The 19571-nt window shown below is 43.8% G+C and overlaps 1 long non-coding RNA gene across 1 annotated transcript in view; it reads left to right on the top strand.

Annotated features, from left to right (window-relative positions):
• Window positions 1–304: 304 nt before the first annotated feature.
• Window positions 305–19571, top strand: part of LOC107510749 — a 37833-nt gene continuing 18566 nt past the window's right edge. Inside the window, exons 1-2 of the long non-coding RNA XR_004954873.1 lie at window positions 305–528; window positions 1586–1713. This is a non-coding gene — a long non-coding RNA (uncharacterized LOC107510749). The remainder of the gene's footprint in view (window positions 529–1585; window positions 1714–19571) is intronic.

Genomic DNA, 19571 nt, shown 5'->3' with positions numbered 1-19571 from the left:
AAGCTAAGTCTCATTAACTTCCAACTTTTTCCACATTTTTATATTTGCCGGGATTTTGCAAAAAAAAATACAGTCTATGGGATAGAAGCCAGACTCTGAGGCTTCAACCTCCAAGGAAAAAAAAACTGCAGTGAGATGTGGCTTCACTTGAGCTGTGAAATGATGGGTCTTTAAGAGTGTCAGATGAGATGAGGGGTGAGGAACAAACATTCTCTTTTGCATTCTAGGCTTTTGGTTTCTTTCTTTCACATGTCACGTGCCACTCAGGACTTTTTTTTTTTTTTTGCCACCAGGGTGAAGAGACTGCAAAATCAGGAGGTCCTAGAGGAGACCTGGGGTGCAGCTGCCCTTCTCACCTCCTCTTTGAGGGAGCGTGTGAGGTTAGCATGGCCATTCCCACGGATGCCAAAGTGGTTGGGCCCATCCCTGAGATTATTTTCTGCTCATGCAATTCGTATACCCTTGGTTTGTTTCCTTAAGAGAATAAGACTGCAGGCTTCTCAAGGTCAAGAACAAACTTATATTCAGGTAGGTATCTCCGGCACTTCATACGGGGCCTGGTGGACATCTGGTGCCTTATAAAGATTCTTGAATAAAAAAGAGGGTGGGCAGAGTATATCCAGAAGTGGTGGGAGGTGAGAAACCTAGTGATCTGGGTTCTTTCTGTCCAACGAAACAGACTCGGGTCACCTGGGGTCATCTCTACCTATTCCTCCTTTGATTTCTGTATGGTACAGAGGTTGTAGCTAAAGCACATGAAATTCCATCTTTGTCAGTCAAAAAAGTACGATTATTGACAATTTCAGTTTCAACCGAATAGGAGGCAGCGAGGTTAAGAGCACTTATTTGAGGCGCAGAGATGCGAGTTTGAATTTCGACCCCTGCTTAGAATCTGTGTGACATTAGATAAGTTACATAACGTTAGAGAAGCTTCAATTTCTTTGTAGAACTGAGGACGATGGCACCTGCATAGCTGTAAAGAGTGAAATAAAGTAATAATTGGTGACCTCTTAGCCGGGGCTGTTCTCCAAGGTTTGGAGCCCAGAGACACCGAGCCTTCGCAACTTCACATCTGCATTGTCCTTAAGTTAGACGCCGGCCCCACCCCCAAACACCCCCCTGCCCCCGCCCCGCTCTCTGCAGCGTACTTTCTGCTAACCATTATACTGTTTGCCACTTTGAAACGGAGATTGAAATAGAAGCTTAAAAACAAGGCATTCAGTTGTGGTTTTTTTCCCTATTAAAATCAGAAATTTTAATGCTTGCAGAAAGCATTTTTTTGCATTTAATTATTCAAACTAATGGGTCTCATTGTAATGAGATTTTTTAAAAACCATTATGATGGGCAAAGGGCTGAGGCTTAAAATATTTTCACTCACAGATATTTTCTGCTTTAATGAAACCCGATATGTAAAAATCTAAACTTAGGTACACTGGGAGCTTTATCTGTGTTTATATTGTGTACATTACAAAAGAGGTGATCTGCCTACAAACGCATTTGTTTCAGTGTTCCTTTTTCAATAGTGAGATCCCGAAGGTGCATTCAGAATACAACTTGAATTATTACTGTGTTATTTACACACAGGTGTTGTGTGTAAAGCAAGGTTCACCTGGGGAAACTGTGGGGTCACAGTGGGAACGGCTTCGAATTTCATGATCAGTCGGAGAAGAGGAATCGAGAGAAGGGATTTTGAGTGACATCCTCAGCAGAAGGTAAGAGAGAGTCAACGTTAGACTTTCAGGGCTCCTATCTAATCTTGATGTGAAGGCACATGTCAAATGCACCATTATATCTCTTTAGCTTAAACGGAGTGGTGTTTAGTGATTAAAGTAATGGAACATGAACCAGAAGCCGTGTTTTCTGTTCTGACTCGTCTAGCTTCAGAGTAGATGCTCTTGACATGTTCACTCTAAGGCCAGTTTCCCATTTGCAGAGCGATTATTTCCATCCTAGGGGATGCCATGAAACCTTGTTAATATTTTTAATAGCCTTGTGAGCTCTTCAGACAAGATCTGGCTGTGTTGCCCTCCCCGGCTAGTGAACAAATAGCTAGAAAACCCTCTCTACCCACCACTTGTCTTTATCTTAAACAATGAAATAAGAGGTTACAAAAGCCAAATCATCAGTTATGGAATTAAGAAACAAACAAACAAATGCACCCAAACGGTGCATTGAAACTTTCTCAAACAGCTTTGTTAAATAAAACTTTAAAATCTGTTCAGTGCACAGCAGCCTGTTGCTAAAGCTGTCGTAGGGCTATTTTATTCAACTGAATTTGTCAAATCCATCTGGGCAAATCAGGGCCGGTTTGTCTAGTTAGTGAAAAGACAGAAATATCCTCATTATATAGAAGTGGGCAAAATACTGAATATATCTCACAGTCCACATTGTGAGAGTTTAAAAGTAGAGTTGTCATGATTTAAGGCCTATGGTCTTTGAAAGTAAACACTAAGTTCTAGAATTAGAGTAGAATCAGATCCTTGGATACCATCATTTAAAAATATAATTGCTTTATTTATCAAGGGAAAGCAAACTACCTTTCAAAGAAGTTAAGGGATGTGGTAGGTGTGTGTTCAAGAGAAGAGAATAAACCAACATGGCGAAGCTAAGGCTTAAGTATATAATTTAACCTCCCCGCCCCTTTCTTTTGCTACCGAAAGTAGAATTCACCCATTTATTTCTATTCTCTTAATATAATATGAAACCAGTCTCTCCAGTACGTAGAAGAGTAGCTGCTTAGGTAATGAGTGAGCTGGTATTTACAAAAGTGTCTTATCTCCTTATAAGGGTGGGCGTGGTCCATTCCGAAAGCAGGATCTGGCCGTAAGGACCAGGCCCTATTCCGAAACCCAGTCCCGTTGGCAGCTAGCACTGGTGGGTGGTTAGCAGAGAGCCAGGCCCCAGTTGCTATACTTCAGCGGGGGGCAGCCACCTACCCACAGGCTGCAGGATTCCTGGGAGGGGAATTGGTTAAAGTAGGACTTTGAGACCCAGCGAAAAAGGATGGAGAGGTACTAGAGTAAGGAGAGGAGCACAAGGTCATAATCAGCCTGGAAACCTGCAAGCCCTGGTGCCAGTTCCTGGAGCTTGAGGTCGGGGTTTGCTGTGGGAACTCAGGTCGGGTCGAACCTGAAGATGAAGACCACAGTTCCTAGCTGCGGGGCGAGCGGTTGCGTTAAGGCTGAAAACTTGGCGGTGCCATGGACTTGGCTTGATTACAGCTTCCTAGGTGGTGAAAGAAACCGAAAAGAACGGCTTTACGATCTGTGATTCACTCACCTCTCATAAGGTGAGTTACATATCATAAAAGCAACGATTATGAACGAAGGATTATTTGAATTAAGGCTTCCTCAGAGCATTCCATTAACACTGGTCCCAGTGATAATCTAGAATAGATACCTTGTTTTTTTCCTTTAAGGAAGAAGTCCTTTACCCCTCTAGTGTGTGTCAGGAAGGTGCAAAACAGATGGCACCCTGGAGCTAGGTAATTCCGAGAGAGTTTAATAAAGTTGCTGTTTACAAAGGTATGCGCTGGATTTAGGAAACCCAAAGGAATAGTGCAGTTGCCCCAGACTGTCAGTAGTGGGGAGCCATTCCGCCCTCAGGCAGAAGGGCAGCGCTTGAAGAGGGTCCCCTACTGGTCTTTGTAGAAGGCATGGCAGAGAGGGAGCTGGAGAAATTCACACCCCAGCCTTACCTTGGCTCACCCACTGATCTCCTGTCATACCCCTCACCGGCTGAGCCCACCCAAAAGCCAGAGGGTACATATGCAGGCCACTTCCAGGGCTGGGTGGGGTGGAAAAGGGTAGAGAGAGGACCTGGAGAGGCACGTCGAAGAGAGCCAGCACACCATCACTGGGAAACTAGTTCATATTAACGATACCTAGAAGATATTGCAAAAGGAATAAAAAGATTCACTCAGAATTGATGAGATCAGGTCCATGTGACTCTTCACCATATTTAATATTGGTGGTATATTTCATAAAAACATCCGATCAGCAAGTATCTTTGGTTAGACTGTGAACTTCCTGAGGGCAGGAACTGTTCTTTATTCTTTATCCTTAACAACTAGCACTGTTCTGTCTGACACATAATGTATTCAAAAACCTTTCTTTTTTTTCTTTTTTTTCTTTTTTTTTTTTTGAGTGATTGAACACATGAATAAATTAACGAATAGAGTATGTTCTGGTTTATATAATTTTCTTGTCAAAGGAAGTTTTATCCTGAAAGAAAAACAATTACAGCAAGCCTCTTTGATCTTCTGTCCCCATGATTGAAAGTTCGTCCTAAAGTATAACATTGGAAGTTTCCACCGTTCTAAGAGGATTATACTAAGCATGAGGGAATATTTCTTTGATGACTGAGAATCTAGCAACATTCAGGGCTGTCATTTTAAACTGTAGGTGTAGGCAACAGAGCTGACTTTCAAGACACTCAAAGTTTTTAAACACAAATAAATAAACATGTGGGAATTGCCATACCAGATCAGACTGGTAGTTTAGCTTGCCAAGTATTCTCTACTAGAACTAAATGTTCTGCATTTTTCCTTAAGTAACTCTCCGATTAATTTAGAAATAGACTTGTTAGATTCTAGTGAGTAGAGATTTTACTTCTTCATTTAAAAAAAAAAAAATTGTTTTCTCTTGCCACTGTCGTATTTTGACTTTCTGGTGCTTTTCCAATTTCCCCAAATTATTTAACTATCTTCATTAAATTAAGTCACTGGACTTTCTTTTTTCTACTGCCATTCAAAGACTATTTTGCTTTCTTATATCATCCTTGCAGGGGTTAGGTAGTATTTTCATATTTCTTCTTTTAAATATAATTTCTTTTGGTGAAATAATTGTACTTCTCTCTTAAACTTTCTGTATAATCCAAGTTCCCTGGTAATATTTCCAGTTGGACTGACGAATTCCTCCAAACCTATCATAATCTAAAAAAAAAAAAAAAAAAAGATGGCCACTGATCTGCCACCTTTGGTGTTTTGGTGGCCTGGGGACCTTCTGATCCAGGGTCTGTCATGCTTACAAATTGGTCAGTACACTGACTTCTACAGCCTGAAAAGAGGGCTTGTAACGCAGCTTCGATGTGTTTTCCCCGGATCGTTTTGTTTACCCCTAATTTCCCGGCAATGGTCATGATTTCCTATTGTCCAGACCTCTTGTCCCTTCAGAAATCTGGCTCTTATCACGGTTGTGTTCTATTGACAAAGGAGCAAACCATCACAGACACACAGAAACCCCTGCCTTACAGGACTTTTAGTACCCCCTCCTAGTACTTCCCGAAGGAAACTTTCCCGCATTCCTTAGCCCAGACTTCGAAGTCACTTCTTTCTTTGTGTCACTGTACAAAGACAAACCCCCTTGCTTTGTGAGAGAGCCTTTATAGACCCAAAGACTGGCCAGACATCTCCTCAGCCTTCTTGATAGACTGACTAACACAGCCGCTGAACATGTCCTTTTTTCTCCTTCTCTTCTTCCCAACGCCACTTCTCGCCCATCATGCCCAGACCATTCTGGGGACTAACCTTCGAACTCTCCGCAAATTCTTAGATTCTTTCCTTAGTTTATAAAGTCCTCACTTCTTGAAGAATGGCCGATTATATACTTTAATAAGAGGAGAGTTTATTTTTAAATAAAATTTAAATTATACTATATTCATGTATATATATGAGAGGCTACATACAAGCAAAAAACAGAAATCACAAAATAGATAAGCAAAAACATATTAAAGTTAAAAAGATAAAAATCGCCTCTAATCTTATTTACATTTTGGTGTATATACTAGTAGTCTTTGGGGAAAAGACTATGTACATATTTTTAATAAAATGGCATGATACTATCTATAACTTTTTATTTCTTCTAAATAATACATTAGGGCTATTATGATATCATTAATCTTTCACATCATTTGAAATGACTGCATAATATTCCATTTCATCTATGTTCATAATTTATTCAACAAATGTCTTTGTTTCCAATTTTCATTTCATTACCGATGCTCCAATGGCCACGTTTCTGCCTAAATATTTGCACACACCAATATAAAGAAATAACTCTGAGCGGAATTATTAGATCAAAGAACATGCAAAACAGGGAAAATTTCGTGACAAATCAGCCACTTGACTTAGGGCTGGAATCTGATCTGCTAGAAGGATTGAGAATTTGAAGTAAGAGGAAAGATATTGAGGAAAAACCTGTTTGAGAGTGATATGAAGAGTATCATCAGTAAGGGAAACTTTAAAACACTCAGGTAAACGAATAAGAAGTTAGAAGCTTATTTGTGAACAAAAACATCTAGAGGAATGAGGTCTATATGATACTTCAGAAATCTTTTTGATCTTCCTTACTTAACTAGAAAACTAATTTTATAGATGGAACACCACAGCACATCTCCATATACTTCTTGGCATGTTTCCTTAGTAAAATATTTCTTAGACCAAAAAACAGATTGCAAAATCATGCTCTCAATAATGAAAACAAAAAAATTTAAAAAGGAAGTTTGACAGTCAGCATTGTCAATTTCACGTGGCTTTGCAAATTCCCTCCAACAGGTCAAAGCTGCAGCAGGGTATGTAACAAAACCCATCCTTATGACCTTTGAAATTAGCGATGTGAAGTGACAATAGTGACATGTTTGTCTCCTTTGTGATAAGATTGGTAAGGGTATCGTCCCAGTTGTCTTAATGTTCTATCGGAATAGAATGTCGGAATAAATGTAGCAGGCCGAGATTCTCCTTTCAGAATGGCTCGCAATGCAGCGAGGCTGAGGGAGGGATTTCGAGGATGGACCCAATTCTGCTATTTCGAGCACGACTTGAGGAGATTAATAATAAAAAATGATCATCTGTTGACTCGGGTGGCCATGGAATGTGCCCTCAATTCTGGACTTGTGTATTGCTTAAAAGTAGGGTGACCCTGGGGCCCAGAGCAAACATATTCACACCAGAAGAGAAGGGAAGAGAGAAGGCAAGAAGGAGAAAAAGAGTTGGAGAAGAGCCTGGGAGAGAAAAGAAAGGTGAAAATGGAGAGAACGTAGAGAAACGGTGGCATGAGAATAATGATTTGCTAACCGTTTTCTAAAAGCTATCTGTGCCAGGGCTCTTGAAATATTGCACCCTTTTCTCCTCCAGAAGAAAATAATGTCTGGAGTTTTTTTGTTTTTTTTTTTTGTTTTTTGCCAGCTTACATAACATTGGCCCTTAACACACACACACACACACACACACACACACACACACGCGCGCGCGCGCACACACACACACACACCTTAAATAGTCTGTCAGGAACAAAACAGACCAAATGTCAGAGGCCTTGATGGACTGCTCTGTGATAAGCCAGACAGAACCTCATGGGTTCTTCTAGGCAGCCCCATCAGGGGCGCCTGGTGTAGACTTCAAGGGCGGGTTCCAGCACTGCCCGGGTGCTGAATCTTTGCTATCCAGTGCTTTGGAGTGGGTTATTGAGCACCAACTTCTCCAGAAATGCAAGCCCCGCTCCTCAAACAGTCACCAGGATGGAGATACTGCAGCTGACAGCAGTGACTAGCAGGAGCCTGGGAAAATACACTAATATTCTAAGTTGCCTTTAGTCTTATTTTTATTTAAGCTAATTTGCATGACTGGTTTATGCCAAATGAGAATATTTTTCCTTGTCCTTGGAATAGCTTCATGTTAAAAAATCACCCTTTTCAAAGTGCCCAAATATTACTGCGATGAATAATAAGACAGATGGAAAATAGGAAGGTGGAGCAAGTTCAAAACGCTTTATACTTGGCAGAATAAATTAGCTTTGTAAATCTCCAGCCTCCATCTACTTTACTTATCTGAGGGTACCTTCCGTTCCATCCTGTGGAGATGCAAGGATCGGAGAGGTTCGTGGATCTCAGCTCCCACAGGAGCTACATCAAACCGTATCCGCCTCCTACACACCACCTACTCAAAGGGCATGTGGCAGCTGTCTGTCCCAGGCTTAGCATGACACATTCTAAGGATGACATGCCCAGGGAAAGCTTCCAGGCTGTGGGACTTTGCTACTTGCACAACTCCGCCTGAACCATCAACCGTTTTCCAGAAAGAGTACCAAAGATCTTTTTGGATTTCCAGACAATGGAAGATTGCAAGGAGTTCTTTATCCCTTTCTGATGCGACAAAAGCGGGAAGCGACCACCCGTTAACTATTTGACTAAATCAGGTTCGCAGCTTCATTTTGCTAGTGACACGGTGTTTGTCTGTTTGATCCTCAGACCAAAAGCTGCCATTCAGATGGGCTCCTGTCATTCCCCCAGCTCTGGTACACGTCCATCTCTCCTTCCTCTCCCCAGACCCGGCCCACCCTCCAAGGCCCGCGCGAAACGTCAGCAGCTCTTCCAGGAAAGCCTCTTCCATGTAGATGCCTCCTTTCCGTACCAGCTCTACTCTCCACTAAGCAATTTAGAGATTAATAATGTAGCAACAGGAGAGAGATTAAAAAGCCATCTGGTGAGCAGCCTCTGACACAGTTTAAAATACCTACAAAAACAAAAGAGACCCGAGCTCAAAGTAGAAGCAAGGACTTGGGAGTCAGATCCGAATTCAGTCTCTCAACCTGGTACTTACTAGCTGTGCCCTTTGGGGCGGGGTTCACCTCTTCATGCTTCGCTTCTGGGGATAATAATAATATGCACCTTATAGGGTTTTTGAGATGAGTTGATTATAATTATAAACGGTCTTAATAGCATAAATGTCAGTTATTGCTGCTACTACCCTTGCGGCTGGGTGGACCGACAAGTGCCATTAACCTGGGGGGAGGGCCCCCTGTTTCCTGACTGATGGAAGCAGAGTGCAAAGCACCGTGTGGCCTGCTTGTGCTTGGCCGCTGCAGAGGGAGCCCGTGCACGGCAGGGAGACTCACTGTCCCTGAGCTTCAGTCTGTTCCTAGGTGCCAAGAGCTCACAGTGCTAGAGTTCATTCATTCATTCATTCACAACTTCATTCATTCACGCCTTCATTCGTTCACTGAAGGATTATTTACTGAGTGCCTAGTAAGTACTGAGTATATATCTAGGAGCTGGATCTAGAGCAATGAACGAAGCTGACAAAAATGCCTGTCCCAATAAAGCTTGCATTCTAATGGAGAAAATAGACACATAAGTGGATTATATAGTATACTGGAAGCGTAGGGCAGAGCTGGGGGAAGCCCGCGAAGTGACTCTGACCCTTGGGTAGGGGCCATCCATCCTTCCTCAGGAAGCCGCCGGCCGTGACCACGAGGACTGTGAGTGCTGAGTGCCTCAAGGAGGACTGCCGTCCCTCTCAGGCTGCACCCAGAGGAAGCCAGGAGCCTGGCGTGGTTGAAGGGGCTCCGCCGAGACCCAAGTCTGGTTGCCATGGTTCCTTCCTCCTAACCGTCCCTCCCTGAGTGGTAGCTCTGAATGTACCGTTTAAGGAAAATACCTCATGTTGTTTTTAATTTTTTGTCTTCTCTTCAATCTAAGGGGCCTGTAAACATGTTGAGGGAAAAAAACAATTTTTATACTCAAAATTGCCTACAATAGTTTTCTTAGGGCTGAGTAGTAATAATGACAGATAACGCTTCCTGAGCACTCACCACGTGCCATGGTCCCCAGCACTTCACGGGCGTTCACTCCTCTGACGCTCACTCCGCTCTCTGAGGTGGCGCTTCTGCTCCCTCCAGACGAGGAAACGGAGACTCTGAGAGGTGAAACGCCTTGCCCGCGGTCGCTCAGCAAGACAGCAGCAGTTTAGCTTTAGCGTAATCGTCATGCGCCGAACCGTGGCCCCCCAAATTCATGTTGAAGTCCTAACCCCCAGGACCTCAGACTGGGACTGTGTTGGAGACAGGGACTTTAAAGAGCTCATCAAGTTACATGAGGTCATTAGAGTGGATCCTAATCCAACGCGACTGATGTCTTTATTAAAACAAAGGACATGTAGATGGATACCCGTGCAGAAGGAAGGCCGTGTGAAGATACAGCGAAAGGGCAGCCATGTACAAGGCAAGGAGAGAGGCCTCAGAAGAAATCGACTCTGCCAGCACCCTGATCTCAGACTTCCAGCCTTCAGAACTGTGAGACGATTCTATCATTTGAGCCACGCAGTCTGGGGTGCCTTGTCATGGCAGCCCGAAGAAGCTTATACGGGGATGTAGTGGGTGCCGAGGAAAGATCTGAAGATCTGGTAACTCTGCTTCATTCGTGAGGCCACTCGGTCTGGCCCCGCCGTCTCCCCTGCGTTCAGTGAGAGGGAGCAGCATCTGTAGCGCCCTGGGCATCTGGTATCCCGCAGTCTGCAACGCCCATGGTCCCCTTGGTGCTGAGTACGCCCTCGTAGATAGAAATATCCACCCTCATCCTACAGGAACTGTGATTGACTGGCCTGTCCCGGCGCAACTCATGGAACTAACTAGACCTTTGCATTCACCGATTTACTGGTTCATTCAACCAATGATTATTGATGCCTGTGTGCTATGCCCCAAGCACTGTCCTGAGTCCAGAGAATGTGAAGGTGACCAGAATCATGCTATAGCCTCAGGAAAGTCATCATACAAATAAAGGAAAATCTATTAATCAAATAATCATACTAATAAAATTAAAATAACTAATGCAGTAAGAATTTAAAAGAGTTATACGGGGCAAATGAAACAGTTAGCAGGGGAAGTTGACCTAGTAAGGGGAGTTGGCAGAGCTTTGAGCCTTCTGAGATGTATAGGGTGGAGTTAACTAAGCAAAGAGAAGGGCTAGGAAACCAGGTAGAGGAAATGCAGGGCAAAGATTTAAAAAAAAAAAAAAAAAAAGGACACACAGCAGCTCTGCTCCTCCGATGCTTACGGAATGGAAGAAGGAGCGATGGGGGAAGGAGAGAAGATGAAAGGAAGGAGAAAGCTAATTCGCTGAAATCTGCTGCACGCGAGGCAACGTGCTAAGCATGTTCACATTCAGCTCGGATTTTCAACCCCTAACGGACACTGCTGCAGAGGGCGGTGGGGGAGGGGCGGGGGGAGGGGCGCCCCTGCCCAGCCCCGAAAGCTGTGCCTCCTTCGGTCTTCCCGGGTGCCTCACGCCACCCCGGGCCCCGCAGCCTCACCAGCACTCGTTTTCCTTATCTCGCGGCTGGGTAGCTGTGCGAGCAGCGCTCTCGGAAAGCTCCCCACAGCCAATCAGTCTGGCGGACGGGCCGTGCATCCAGCCACCAGGGCCTGTGCCTCCCATCGCCTGTGCGGCCCGCCTGCAGGACTTTGAATGAAACCCAGGGGGGCTGCTGAGGGTAACAGGGGGTCAGGAATCGGTGGAATGCGATGGGATGTGCTGGAGGATTCACATTCTCAGGCAAAGTCCAAGATAGCAGAAAGAATTTATAGACCAAAACCAAGACCCGGAATATAAGCAGAGAGATGAACGGGGCTATTTTAAATTGCTGCCCAAGAAGTGCTTTCGTGCTATATTTACACACAAGACACACACACACATACACACGCACACACACATATACACACACCCCAACAGGAAAAGAGAAAGAAAAGCAGGTGCCTCAGCTCAGGTCAAAAATATTTTAATAGACATTTACATGCTGCTCTCAGAAGGCCTAGCAGCATCTAGGTTAAAGGAACTCCTTTTATTTATTTTCTAGAGTTCACCATCATGCTTACTTCCATCTCTTTCCTCCTTCCCTTACTAATGAGCACAAGTAAAAGCTAAATGAATTTTCCTAACACAATATCACTGAAAGTATGACCGACAGGCACACATTAAAGTCTACAAGAGAACTTAGTTTTAAAATTCAGTGCTAGGCACAGCTTTCTTTCTTTTCCAGAAATAAGAGTTAGAGAACTTTATTAATTTCCCCTTTCGCCATGGCTGCCAGGAGGCTCATAGTTAGGGTTAAGTTTCAACTATTGCGATTATGTTGGCCCTTATGCTTGTAATTACTTCTCCCTTTGTTTGGTCCTGCTTTTCTATTTCCTACTTATGGCTTCCTCGCACATATTTTTGTTGTTGTTGTTGTTGTAAACTTCTATGCTTGCTTTGGGGAAAGAGAGTACTAAAAAAAAAAAAAAAAGTTCTATTATCTGTCTTTGGATCAAGCTTCTCAAACCAAGAATTCCTAAATAACCCCTGTCCTTGGTCATTGCTTTAACAGCCTTGCCCACTCTGATATGACAGAGGGATATTGTCACATTGCCCCACAAGAAATGACTTGAATGCAAAGTATGTTATTTACCTATTGTTACATTTAAAAATGCTTAGCCACTTAAAACAGCAAATATTTATTAGCTCTCAGTGCCTGTGAGTCAGAAATGCGGAAGCAGCTAAGCTGGGTGGTTCTGGATTAGTCTATCATGAGATTTCAGCCAAGATTGTGCTCAGGGTCACAGTCGTCTGAAGGTATGAGTGAGGCCAGAGGGTTGGCTTCTAGGGAGGCTCCCCCAACCCCCAAACTCCGACGCTGGCAAGTGATCCGAGAGAGAGCAAGGGCTGAGCCATGGTGCCCTTTATGACCTAGTTTTGGGAGCCACACGTCACTTCACCACATTCGTTCATTAGAAGCGAGTCACTAAGTACAGACCACGCTCCAGGGCAGGGGACCTAAGCTCCACCCTTTGACGAGAAGAGTATCAAAAAAAAATGGGGGATATATTTTTAAAGCAGTACTCAGAATATGAAACTGCTTTCATCTTTTTTTAGAGTACATGTAGACGAGGCACAGCTTCATTTTCAACATGCCTTTACCTAGATGCAAACTAGGACAGAAAAAAAAGGCCGAGAAAGAAGACGCTTTTCCTCAGGCGCTGCACGGCCAGCAGGCATGCTGCAGCGGCGTGGCTCCGTGTAGGTCCAGCCACGGGCATGTGTGGGAGAGAGGACATCACCCCGAATGGAGAAGGGATAAGAGAGAGAAGGGTAAACATTTCAAAAGGAAAGAGAGGGAACTATGTTTCTAGCTGGTCTTCAAAGTCAGCCCCACTTGAGACCAGAATGGAAGACTAGAACCGAGGCGGCGAGGTCTAATGTAGCTACAAATTACTCACATCTTTTGTCAAGGCTTTTAGTCAGACCCCAGGTGAGAAAAACGAGGGGCGACTCCAAAAGCGAAAGCGGGATTGGAGATAAGAGCCGAATTCATCTCCGCAGGCGATGAGGGGTGCCGGTGAGTGGGAGCGGGGAGGTGTCGTCACAGCTGGAGTCGTCGAAGACCGATGCTGCCAGGAGGAGTCTTGCAGCTGCAGTTAGCCAGAGGCCGAGGGCCTGGCATATCCGCCTGCTGCTCTGGGTCCATGTGGCAAGCACACTTGGCTTCTTGTTAATCTAGAGATCAACCCCCTCATAGTGAAAAAGGCATCAGGGACGTAGGGAAGCTTTCTGATTCGTCTTAATATGCTTACCTTCGATGGCGAACACCCCAGTGCAGAGCTTGCTTGATTCGCAAGATAGCTAGGTTTTTCTTCTCCACGGAGTCATCTTTGCTCTTGCAAAATTGCCATAAAATACTCTAATACGCACCAACTAAGTAACCAGCTCTGTGAGGTGTGTAACGTTTTTGTCATGTGGGAATTAACTAGCCTAAAATATGAGCGAGCCAGAGAGTACATTATGAAATAAAGTGTGCAGCTTAGAGCTTTTTTTTTTTTATTAAGAAATCCAGGTGCCTGAAAACATTAAATTTGTTCAATCAACAGTATTTAACTGCACATCTACCCCTCCCCCTGGCCCGCCGTCCCACCCGACATCCATCTCTGAATCGGCAGAGGACACTTTTCTGATGCACGGTGGCTGGTGTCCATAGGAGCCCTGTGCGTAATAAATAAATGCCCAGGCCAGGTTGTTTCACGTTTGCCTGACAACGGGCCCATTTCTTACTTCAGATGTGAGCCCTAGAGGGAAGGGATTTAGGTTTATTTACTTTTGGGTGAGCCTGAGATGGGTGCTGATGTAGAGGCTCTGCTCTGGGAAGGGATCCTAGGAATAGGGATGAGCCATGGGGAGGGAGATAGAGAGCAGGAGGGGAAAACAATACACAGTGCGTTTCTCAGGCGGTCCCACCCCTCACTGGCCAAGCATTGCAGTCGATTCCTCACTCTTACAGGGCCCGTAGGATGTGCTCCCGTGCAGGGCTCCCTAGCAGACGCCGAACACACTGAACAGTTTGGGCAGCCGAGGTGAAGCGCTGTTGAGAAGCCGATTGCTATAGCAGTGGCTCATTTCAAAGGAGGACAAAGGTGTGTGTGGCAAGGCACGAGAGGCATAGAGTGACCAGACAGGAGGAAAGGATAACAATTTGGAAGCCAGCAATCTAGTAAAAGTTGGTCGGATCCCGAATGTCTCGTGTCCGTGGGGGCAGAGAGAAGGGAGCCGATGAGAGCCACTTTAGAGAGAGCACTGGGAGACCGGCCAGACTAGCGGGGATGAAGAGATGAGGACGAGATGCCTGCTTGGGCAGAGGGTAAGACAGGGACAGAGGAGGAGGGGGACGGACGTGGCAGGGGTTGCAGTCATGGCGGAGATGGTTCCAGTAGTCATGGAGGATGCTGGGAGTGTTTGGACGCCAGAGGCCTCGGAAAGGGGATGAGAAGAGGCAGTGAGGGCCCAGCTGAAGTGAGAGGCTGTGATTTACATATTACTTGGGCTCCAGGCTGCATGATGTTGACGGTTTCTACAGACTGGATGCAGGAATGATTAATGTCGACACAGATCTGCTCCAAGCTTAGGATTTTGTTGGGTAGGTCAGGGACCTGCACAAGGGAACAAGGGAACAATGGAATTGGAGCTATGCTAAGGGCATGAAAAGCACCAGGCCATATATTCGGTTATATGATAGGCTTCAGATGAGTTTTGGAACCTTTTCATATGTTCCGGATTCTTAAATTAATACATGTAATATGGTGATTCCTTCTGTCCATGACTTGAAAAAAGAAAGGTCATGTATCTGACGTTGGTGCTGTTAAATACTTATGACTAAAAATGGTTTGTTTGTTTGTTTGTTTTGAATGGCATTGGCCTGAAGTTCCCAGCAGGCTTTAAAGGCAGCTGCAGGAGCTCCTGGGTGATGTCCTCAGAAGGGCTGAGGTAATGAACGTTTACAAGGCCCAGCCTGATTTGGCTTCCTCCCGTTGCCACTCAGCTGTCCTGGGCATGACAGATATGTAAAGGCCAGAAGGGCTTTGAGCAGTCTCTTCTCTACCCCATTAGCGTGTGTTTGCTCCTCAGCCATGTTTTATTTTTTTATTTTCTGCATTTCTCCCCTCCCAGTCCCCCCTCCCCCCTCCTTCTCTATCCCTGGTGCTGTAAGATGACAAACTATTGACATCCATGCAAGCTTGTCCCCGTCGGGCATTTCCGTGAGTGCTGCTCTGTTTTTGCAAGTGCTCCACTGACCCTGCAGAGAACTGAGGCAGCTCCAGTCTGGTCCTCTCTGCTGTCACACTGGACGGGACGATCCCTTTCAGGCCAGAAGCTATTGCTGTTCTTCCTCATGCGAGGTCACAGGGTGGGGGATGGGACCTTAAACTGACCCTGCTGAAACCTCTAGGGCGTTTGTTTTTTTTTTTGTTCCTTTTCTTAATGCCTTCTGTTTAGGGGAACATTATTTCATTTAGAATGAGTTTTCAAACCCTTGGCATTTGCTTTAAAGGTAAGTCTGCTTGGATGACTGGTGGAAATTTCAATCATATTCCTATTCATAGTCGAGGAGTGAGTGGAAACTAAAAATATCAGCATTTGGACTTTTTTTTTTTTCTTCTGGAACCCTGAACAGAAACGAAGTGAGCGCTTCGAGGGCGGCAGTCTGGCTCCCAGCCCATCGCCGGCGCTCTGCCTCCGTGTCAGCACCCAGCTCCAGGAGGCCCCTGGTTTTCCTGCCAAAGCACCCAAGAAGTCTCCAAGGCCATTTTTCTAAACATGTGAAATGAAGTTCCCTAAATGCGTTACAAATTTAACAGGCAAGACAATTTGGCTGCGGAAAAACCTCAGCACAGGCAGGATGTGCGGAGTATTAAAAGCCAAATTAGCTGACAAGTATCATCTCTACTCCATGTGCAGCCTGACAGAAAGCAGTTCTGAAAGTTATTAGCAAGGTATTGTGGTCAGAGAGAGCCGCGTGCTACCCTCTCACCCACGTTCATTATTCATTGGCTGGTTCTGCCTGTGACCTTACGGGGAAGTTACAGGCGCTAGGCATGAACAAGTCAAGTGAGTGTGGGGTTGAACGTACTTTACTCGAAAGGGAATTCTAGTGCAGACACTGATTTACCATTGATGGCTTCCTGTAAGGCAGTCTTTCTAAAAGAGGAAAGCTTCCTTAAAAAAAAAAAACCCTCTGAAATCTGTCAATTTTTTTTTAAACCAGATCTGTCTTTTGGAATTAGATTTAAATTAAGACAAGATGACTCACTCTGCCAATGCCTCGTTAAAATAAAGATACCTTAAGAAGGCCAGAAGTTTGGACATGAAGAGGTTAGATACAGATTGTTCTTCCATTTCTGGAGCTCTGCTCTCCCAAAGACAAAGGCATTGGGTGAAGTTCTCTATTTCTTCTTGCCCAGCAGGGTCAGGCTGCCCCTTGGCGCTGTGGGCACACATCCTGATTGACAGACTGAGTTAACAGTCTGTAGCCAAGGTAATAACCATTTGGTGGGACCATATCAAAGCTAATTATTAAAGTTAATTATCAGGAAGTTTAATTAACTTATTAGCCATCCAACAGTGGAGAAACTGCTAAAGGTCACTTAGGGACTGGTCAGTCCTCTGCTGTTTCACTTTAGGTTAAGGGCAAAGCAAGACAATATTTACCAATGAAACAGAACAAAAGGGAAAATTGCTAAAGATCAGAGGCACCATGGTAACGCTCCATTCTGAGTGCTGTGCTATGGCCGGAAGACAAGTGATAATGATAACAATTTCTGTAAATTGTATTAGATAATGCTTGTCACAGAGCTACAAGCAACTGAACCATTGTTTCCTTACTATGAACTTATCTATTCCTTTCATTTAAAATCTGAGTGGAAGAACTTGTCAACACGAAAACAAGTCGCTTTTTGGATAAATTGCCTCAGAGTTTTTGCCAACACAGAAGGCGTGATGCCCGGTGAAAGAAGAGTAGCTGATGATAATAGGAGGCTCTCAAGAAATGTTAATTCCCCACACACCCTATCTACTCATCCCCATGCGGTCTTGTCTTTGTGATAGACTTATCCTTACTTTCTTGCCAGGAAAAATTAATGTGATGTAATCCATAAACACCACCTGTAGCTTACTGCCTGTGTGACCTTGGGTAAATTCATACAAGTCCACGAAGACTGTGGAGGAAAGAACATGGGTTTGAGGGCCAGGCAGACACATTTGAAATGTGGCTCTAACACTAGCTGTGTGATGTAGGTAAGTCCCTCGGCCTTTCTGGATGTCCTTCGCAGTGTTGTATGCAATAAAAGTAATAGAGTTAAATGGCCTACCAGTGTCTGACATTGAGTCAGAGCTCCATAAAATATATTAATGTCTTGAGTGTCCTGTTTAAGTAACAAAGAGAAGGAGGCCCATTTATTCATTATTTCCTTTATTTAATACATAATTGTGGGGCACATTCTATGTCCCAGAGCCTGGAATTACCCTGGGACTTGAGGAAACAATGACCCCTCTGGGCCATGAGGAAGTATTTGGGTTATTCCACTCTGCCAAGGTCCAATTCCATTGAAATTGGGTTACCATAAGTAGCAGATGCCAAACTTCTTGGTCTCAGGACCCCATTATACTCATAAAAATTACCGAGGACAGTATTAGTTTTCTTGTTTCTACAGTGACAAATTACCACAAACATAGTGGCATAAAACAATGAAATTTTATTACCTTACAATTTTGAAGGTCAGAAGTCTAAAATCAGTCTCACTGAGCTAAATTTAGCTAAGGTGTCAGAAGGGCCGGTCTCTTCTGGAGGCTCTGAGGGGAGAGTCTTCCCTTGGCTTTTGCAGCCTATGGAGGCCACCTGTATTCCTGGGCCCATGGTCCCTTCCTCCCATCACTCTAATCTCTGCTTCTGCCATCACATCTCCGATGCTCCCGCTGATCACCTTCCTTCCTCTTATAAGGACCCGAGTGATTACGTCAGCCCCATCCAGATAATCCAGGATAATCTCCCATCTCAAGGTCCTTAACCACAGCTGTAGAGCCCAATTTGCCATATAAAATGACGTTCACAGGTTCTGGAGAGTCGGCTATGTACAACTTCAGGGAGCCACCGTGCAGCCTACCACAGACCTCGAAGAGATTTTGCTTACGTGCTTTATATCTATCGCTGTCTTCCATATTAAGAATTAAAACTGAGAAATTCAAACAGGATTTATTTATTAATTCACTAAAAAAATAACAAACTCATTACAGGTTAACATAAATATATATTTTAATAAAAAACAATTTTATTTTCCAAAACAAAACAAAAGACAGTAAGAAGAGTGGCATTATGTGCATTTTTACAGATCTCTTTAACATCCAGATTAATAAAAGACAGTTGGATTCTCATATCAGTTGTGATATTTTTTGGTTGAAGTATATTTTAACAGCCTTTTCATATAATTGTGGATATTCTCCTTTGATACTACGCTAAAACTCAACAAGTGATAATTTCTTAAAGGTTAGTTGAAATACGTAACCTGAAAACAAATCCATGACCTTTTCTTACTTTGTTATAGTAAACCCAATAGTCAACTTTGGATCCATTTTGCATGGTTCTTTTATCCATGAATGATTTATAAAACTGTATTATAACACCAGCCATTAGAAAATACAAGTTTACTAAGTTATGCAGATCTTCCTCATATTGACACATTTCATTACACAATATTTTAAAATCGTGGTCATTAATATCGCCATGAGTTTCTCAGAAAAGTCTTTCTGAATTGGGAAGCTCTCAACTAGGTTTTTGAAATTCTAACTTTTCTAATTTTTGCTGGAAAAGTCAAATGTTGTCTTTGGCAGCAAATACTATCAATTGTTTTCCTTGAAATGAAAGGCTCACTTGGTTCATTTTTGAGAAAATATCTGCTTAATACCTCAGTCTGCATAGCCATACTTAGTCAGCTCTGCTTTCAAATAAAAATGATGCTCCACGGGGAAAAAGGTGTCTAATTAGCTTACAACTCAAACAATCACAAGTGTTTTTCCTTCTGATAATCATAATTGGTATGTAACATAAGGGCTGTACGCCTACTTCCCATTTATCACTCAGAATATTAAAAAGGCATGTACTCAAGAGTTAAGAATAAAATTCACTTGTATTTTTTTTTTTTTAATCAAGAACATTCTTAAACGGACATGGCTTGGTTGTATAGTGGTTTTTAATGTGGTTTACTTTACTGCAAGTGTCTGACAGTTTGGTACCACTGCCTTGACTGGTGCTAAGGAGCCAGCTGTCTTACCTACTCTTGTCTTTGTAGCATCAGGGCAGATGTCAAGATGAGACAAAGGCAAATATCTTACTATTATTATGAAAATAGTGTTGACCTCAGCAGGCTCCCTGAAAGGCCCCATCTATTCCAAGACTGTGCTTGCTGTCGGGAGGTGCCTCTGTGATATCTCACGGTCAAAAAGG

Source organism: Rousettus aegyptiacus, unplaced genomic scaffold (genome assembly GCF_014176215.1).
Source record: "Rousettus aegyptiacus isolate mRouAeg1 unplaced genomic scaffold, mRouAeg1.p scaffold_m13_p_16, whole genome shotgun sequence".
NCBI lineage: Eukaryota > Metazoa > Chordata > Mammalia > Chiroptera > Pteropodidae > Rousettus > Rousettus aegyptiacus.
Note: the sequence above shows the minus strand (reverse complement) of the source record. Positions and strands in the feature narration are given on the sequence as shown.